The sequence below is a fragment of the Rhinoraja longicauda genome, unplaced genomic scaffold (assembly GCF_053455715.1).
Source record: "Rhinoraja longicauda isolate Sanriku21f unplaced genomic scaffold, sRhiLon1.1 Scf000083, whole genome shotgun sequence".
In the NCBI taxonomy this organism is placed as follows: Eukaryota; Metazoa; Chordata; class Chondrichthyes; order Rajiformes; family Arhynchobatidae; genus Rhinoraja; species Rhinoraja longicauda.
The window spans coordinates 402,501-410,000 of NW_027601301.1; positions in this window are offsets into that span (position 1 = coordinate 402,501).

The following is a 7,500-nucleotide window of genomic DNA, read 5'->3' on the forward strand; positions in this document are numbered from 1 at the left end:
GCGCTACTTTTACCGATCTTTTTGTGTCCCTTCGGTTTCTTCCCTGACATTTTTGCACCTCACCACACAATCTTTTCTAAGTGTCTCTGAAAATCGTGTTCCCGAAAATCTCCGGGCACGCCACCTCCATCTTCGCGCAAAACAAACCGTTTTGAGGTCGGCGGGAGTCGGCCCGGTCGTCCGTCCGGTCGTGTCGCACTGACGCCCGCCGCGGGGCCGCAAACTGCGGGGTCATAGAGACTTCCGGTGGTAAGTCGTTAACCGTGATCGGGACCGCCCGGACAAGAAATGCCATTTTCTGGCCGGCGGGAGACGGGCCGATAGGCCTGGCGGGAAAGGCGCGCCGCGGCCCCGCTGAAGGCCGCACATCGGACCTCCTCGACTTCCGCCGTCAAATCGTTAACCTGCGGCGGGCAAAAAAGAAGCGACGCCAGCTTTCGGACTTAGTGCAATTCTCGAATGTCGCGGCTGACTTGGCGGTACGAGCGTTCGGAAGTCCCGCCGGAATTGCGACGCTTCGAACGGTCGAGGCGGCCAATCTCGACCTCAGCGGCGGCACTGGCGCGATACACGTTTCTGCCGCCAGGGGGGGGGGGGGGGGTGGGGGGGGGGGGGGCAAGCCAGCCGGCCGGGGGCGCCCGGCGCCGATCCGGCGCTTACTCGACACGCTCGAGCATCCGAACCCGTCTTATCTACGGGACCGCCGTTGCCACTTGAACACCTTTCGCCGAGAGTATCCGGGCACCCCACCTACCCGCCGGAATCACGAACCACGAGGTAGAAGTCAGGAACCAACAGGAGAAGTCGTGAACTAAATGGCGAATTCATGAACCAAACGGAGAGAAGTCATGAACCGAGCGGTTTAGGGTCAGGGTGAGGGTTGTTAGGGTGAGGCCGTTAGGGTGAGGCCGTTGCTTCGAGCGGGAAGATGGGCAGCCCCGCCCCCCCCCCCCCCCCCCGTTGGGTGGAAGGAAACCTCTGCTGCGGGCCCGGCAACCATCCCGAACGGACCCGCTGGGTCCAAATGTCTGCCGCGGGCGGTCCTGCTGCGGTCGCGGGTTCGTTGGAAACCTCTCCTGCTGCTGGCATGGCCACCCTCCCCCCCCCCGCCCGACTGACGACCCTGCGGGCCCGGCGACCCGGTGTCCCGTTGCCGCGCGGGGAGTGATCCTCGGGGCCGTGCCGGGCGGGCCCAGCGACACGAAGAGAGTGGGGGGGGGGTCGGATGGGGGGGGCACTGGGGAGAGAGGGGTGGGGGAGAGAGTGCCCCCCCCCCATTAGGGGCGAGTTTATGCAGTCATCAGAGTTTATACCTAACCTCATGATGCTTTATTAGCCGGATAGGCTGTCTGACCTCGCCCCCAGTCCCTACTCCTTCCACTGGATTCTTCTTATACCCTCTTTTTCTTCGTGCCCCCCCCCCCCCCCCCACGCAGGGAGGGTTCCAAGAGGGAGGAGGGAGGGAGGGAGTCCCGGGGCCGTGAGAGAGAGAGAGCCTCATTAGCTGCTAGGTTCACCTCATTAGCTGCTAGCTAACGCGTCAGACCTTTTACATTCTTTAGAGGATTGAAACCTCAGGGCCTTTAACCCCCGTTCACCGTTTACACTCAACGATCCTTCCGAACAAAACCCTTACACATCTGTCCGTCCAACTGACCCCCGAGATACCTAACACGCAGATTAACACGTCAGCGGTGATCGGCGTGTCATAGAGGAGTCACAAAGACGGGCAAAATAGAGTGGTTGAATAAAAAATACTCACTCAATTGGCCGTGATTTAACGTAGCACACAATGATGCCAAGCCCATGCAAAGTCCAGTGGCCCAAGCAAACAAATAAGATAGATCTGGCTCGGCGTTCCTCATCTCCACATCGTCACCCAGCACGCCGACGCCCAATAACAATTCCCCCGCAAATTGTGCACCTCGAGCGGCAGTACTTTAAACGGCGCCGTCTTCGGCGTGGACGGCATGAACCAAGTCGGCAAGCATCGTCACCCAGCACACAGACGTCCACTAACAATTCCTCCCCCCTGCAAATTGCGCGCCGCGAACGGCAGTACTTTCAAGTATGCCGCCTTCGGCGGGGACATCGTGAACCAAATCGGCAGGCAGGCGTCGTCAGCCGGTCGACCGACCCCCAGTTGCATTGCCCCAACGGCCATTGTGCACTTCGAACAGAACAGTGCTTTTAAAATATTCCGCCTGCCGCGTGTACATCATGAAACAAATGGAAAGGACGAACCGGGCGTGCAACCGATGCACGGAGAGTGACAGGTCGTCAAGCAAGTCCGTGGCAATCCGTCGGCCGACTCGGCCGCGGCCAGCAGAGGCGTTTTGGCCCGGGCGCGCCGAACTTTGCGCGCCCTCGGTATGCGTAACACTAGCACATGCCTTCAAAACTCACTACAAAATAACCCCAAAGTATGCCGCCTTCCCCGTGGGCCTTGTTACCAATATCTTGCCCTGCTTCCTGATGCCCTTATGGGGTCGGCTCTGTTCTTGCAGAACCCTCAGGTGGTGCAGAGTCTGGGCCATTTTATCAATATCTTGCCCTGATTCCTGATGCCCTTATGGGGTCGGCTCTGTTCTTGCAGAACCCTGAGGTGGTGCAGAGTCTGCGCCTTGTTATCAATATCTTGCCCTGCTTCCTGAAACCCTTATGGGGTTGGTTCTGTTACAAAACCCTCAGGTGGTGCAGAGTCTGGGCCACTTTATAAATAACTCTGCCTGCATTAGGGTCAGGGTCAGGGTTAGGGTTAGGGTTAGGGTTAGGGTTAGGGTTAGGGTTAGGGTTAGGGTTAGGGTTAGGGTTAGGGTCAGGGTTAGGGTTAGGGTTAGGGTTAGGGTTAGGGTTAGGGTTAGGGTTAGGGGTAGGGGTAGGGGTAGCGGTAGGGGTAGGGGTTAGGGTTAGGGTTAGGGTTAGGGTTAGGGTTAGGGTTAGGGTTAGGGTTAGGGGTAGGGGTAGGGGTAGCGGTAGGGGTAGGGGTAGGGGTAGGGGTAGTTTGAACTACTGCCGCTCCAGGCGCGCACTGTGCGTGGGTAATTTTCAGTGGGCGTCGGTGTGCTGGGTGACGATGCCGCCCAGACTCTGCACCACCTGAGGGATCTGCAAGAACAGAGCCGAACCCGCAAGGGTATCGGGAAGCAGGGCAAGATATTGATAACAAGGCCCAGACTCTGCACCACCCGAGGGTTCTGCAAGAACAGAGCCGACCCCATAAGGGTATCAGGAAGCAGGGTGAGATAGTGACACCATTTGTAAAACCGGCAAATCCCACCCAGGAAACATTGCAAAAATTGGCCTCTAATGCTGGAACGTGGGTAAAGCCAAACAAACACGACACGTTTTAAAAGAACGTTACTAAAACAGCCTGGGATATGCCCATGACAAAGGATAGGCCGAACCTCACCAGAAAAAAAGAGAGGGAGACCACGGCAGAGCTGAGGGATAAACATGAGATGGTGATAAAACCAGCAGACGAGGGGAGCAGTAGGGTTACAAATTAATGTCAATATGGGGCCTGCTCCCACTGGGTAATAGACAAAAACATAGAACAGGGTGACAGGAGAGACTGGATAGCACAGAGGATAACCCGTGAGCGAAATAATGGGGTGTATGCAGTTCAATGTAAGGAGTGTACCTTACGGTACATAGGCGAAACAGGTAAAACAGCCTCAGCGGTGATCGACGTGTCAAAGAGGAGTCACAAAGACGGGCAAAATAAAGTGGTTGATTATAGACAATAGACAATAGACAATAGGTGCAGGAGTCGGCCATTCAGCCCTTCGAGCCAGCACCGCCATTCAATGCGATCATGGCTGATCACTCTCAATCAGTACCCCGTTCCTGCCTTCTCCCCATACCCCCTCACTCCGTTATCCTTAAGAGCTCTATCCAGCTCTCTCTTGAAAGCATCCAACGAACTGGCCTCCACTGCCTTCTGAGGCAGAGAATTCCACACCTTCACCACTCTCTGACTGAAAAGGTTCTTCCTCATCTCCGTTCTAAATGGCCTACCCCTTATTCTTAAACGGTGGCCCCTTGTTCTGGACTCCCCCAACATTGGGAACATGTTTCCTGCCTCTAATGTGTCCAATCCCCTAATTATCGTATATGTTTCAATAAGATCCCCCCTCATTCTTCTAAATACCAGTGTATACAAGCCCAATCGCTCCAGCCTTTCAGCATACGACCGTCCCGCCATTCCGGGAATTAACCTAGTGAACCTACGCTGCACGCCCTCCATAGCAAGAATATCCTTCCTCAAATTTGGAGACCAAAACTGCACACAGTACTCCAGGTGCGGTCTCACCAGGGCCCGCTACAACTGTAGAAGGACCTCTTTGCTCCTATACTCAACTCCTCTGGTTACGAAGGCCAACATTCCATTGGCTTTCTTCACTGCCTGCTGTACCTGCATGCTTCCTTTCATTGACTGATGCACTAGGACATCCAGATCTCGTTGAACTCCCCCTCCTCCTAACTTGACACCATTCAGACAATAATCTGCCTTTCTACTCTTACTTCCAAAGTGAATAACCTCGCACTTATCTACATTAAACTGCATCTGCCATGTATCCGCCCACTCACACAACCTGTCCAAGTCATCCTGCAGCCTTATTGCATCTTCCTCACAATTCACACTACCCTCCAGCTTAGTATCATCTGCAAATTTGCTAATGGTACTTTTAATCCCTCCGTCTAAGTCATTAATGCATATCGTAAATAGCTGGGGTCCCAGCACCGAACCTTGCGGTACCCCACTGGTCACTGCCTGCCATTCCGAGAGGGACCCATTTATACCCACTCTTTGCTTTCCGTCTGTCAACCAATTTTCTATCCATGTCAGTACCCTACCCCCAATACCACGTGCCCTAATTTTGCCCACTAATCTCCTATGTGGGAGCTTGTCGAAGGCTTTCTGAAAGTCGAGGTACACCACGTCCACTGACTCTCCCCTGTCAATTTTCCTAGTTACATCCTCAAAACATTCCAGTAGATTTGTCAAGCATGATTTCCCCTTCGTAAATCCATGCTGACTCGCAATGATCCTGTTACTGCTATCCAAATGCTCAGCAATTTCGTCTTTTCTAATTGACTCCAGCATCTTCCCCACCACTGATGTCAGACTAACTGGTCTATAATTACCCGTTTTCTCTCTCCCTCCCTTCTTAAAAAGTGGGATAACATTTGCTATCCTCCAATCCACAGGAACTGATCCTGAATCTATATAGAACATTGAAAAATGATCTCCAATGCTTCCACTATTTCTAGAGCCACCTCCTTAGGTACCCTGGGATGCAGACCATCAGGCCCTGGGGATTTATCAGCCTTCAGTCCCATCAGTCTACCCAAAACCATTTCCTGCCTAATGTGGATTTCCTTCAGTTCCTCCATCACCCTAGGTTCTCCGGCCCCTAGAACATTTGGGAGATTGTGTGTATCTTCCTCAGTGAAGACAGACCCAAAGTAACGGTTTAACTCGTCTGCCATTTCTTTGTTCCCCATAATAAATTCCCCCGTTTCTGTCTTCAAGGGACCCACATTTGCCTTGACTATTTTTTCCCTCTTCACGTACCTAAAAAAACTTTTGCTATCCTCCTTTATATTATTGGCTAGTTTACCCTCGCACCTCATCTTTTCTCCCCGCATTGCCTCTTTAGTTAACTTTTGTTGCTCTTTAAAAGAGTCCCAATCCTCTGTCTTCCCACTCTTCTTTGCTATGTTATACCTCCTCTCCTTAATTTTTATGCTGTCCCTGACTTCCCTTGTCAGCCACAGGTGTCTCTTACTCCCCTTAGAGTCTTTCCACCTCTTTGGAATAAATTGATCCTGCAACCTCTGCATTATTCCCTGGAATACCTGCCATTGCTGTTCTACCGTCTTCCCTGCTAGGGCCTCCTTCCAGTCAATTTTGGCCAGCTCCCGCCTCATGCCTCTGTAATCCCCTTTGCTATACTGTAATACAGACACTTCCGATTTTCCCTTCTACCTTTCCATTTGCAGAGTAAAACTTATCGTGTTGTGATCACTGCCTCCTAACGGCTCTTTTACCTCTAGTCCCCTTATCAGATCAGGATCATTAAAAACACTCACTCTATTGGCCGTGATTTAACCTAGCACACAGTGTTGCAAAGCCCATGCAAAGTCCAGTGGGCCAAGCAAACAAATAAGATAGATCTGGCTCGGCGTTCCACATCTCCACATCGTCACCCAGCACGCCGACGCCCATTAACAATTCCCCCGCAAATTGTGCACCTCGAGCGGCAGTACTTTAAACGGCGCCGTCTTCGGCGTGGACGGCATGAACCAAGTCGGCAAGCATCGTCACCTAGCACACAGACGTGCACTAACAATTCCTCCCCCCGCAAACTGCGCGCCGCGAACGGCGGTACTTTCAAGTATGCCGCCTTCGGCGGGGACATCGTGAACCAAATCGGCAGGCAGGCGTCGTCAGCCGGTCGACCGACCCCCAGCTGCATTTCCCCAACGGACATTGTGCACTTCGTACAGAACAGTGCTTTTAAAATATTCCGCCTGCCGCGTGGACATCATGAACCAAATGAGCAGGCAGGCATCATATCATATCATATCATACACATACAGCCGGAAACAGGCCTTTTCGGCCCTCCAAGTCCGTGCCGCCCAGCGATCCCCGTACATTAACATTATCCTATACCCACTAGGGACAGTCAGCCCCCAGCACAACGACGCCCCCGCTAACAATTCCCCACGCACATGGTGCGCTCGAGCTGCAGCACTTTAAAGTACGCCGCCTTCGGCGGGGACATCGTGAACCAAAGGAGCAGGCAGCCATGGTCACCGCCAGCACAACGACGGCGCCGCTAACAATTCCCCGCGCACCTTGTGCGCTCGAGCTGCAGTACTTTAAAGTACGCCGCCTTCGGCGGGGACATCGTGAACCAAAGGAGCAGGCAGCCATGGTCACCGCCAGCACAACCACGGCGCCGCTAACAATTCCCCGCGCACCTTGTGCGCTCGAGCTGCAGCACTTTAAAGTACGCCGCCTTCGGCGGGGACATCGTGAACCAAAGGAGCAGGCAGCCATGGTCACCGCCAGCACAACGACGGCGCCGCTAACAATTCCCCGCGCACCTTGTGCGCTCGAGCTGCAGTACTTTAAAGTACGCCGCCTTCGGCGGGGACATCGTGAACCAAAGGAGCAGGCAGCCATGGTCACCGCCAGCACAACCACGGCGCCGCTAACAATTCCACGCGCACCTTGTGCGCTCGAGCTGCAGTACTTTAAAGTACGCCGCCTTCGGCGGGGACATCGTGAACCAAAGGAGCAGGCAGCCATGGTCACCGCCAGCACAAGCACGGCGCCGCTAACAATTCCCCGCGCACCTTGTGCGCTCGAGCTGCAGTACTTTAAAGTACGCCGCCTTCGGCGGGGACATCGTGAACCAAAGGAGCAGGCAGCCATGGTCACCGCCAGCACAACCACGGCGCCGCTAACAATTCCCCGCGCACCTT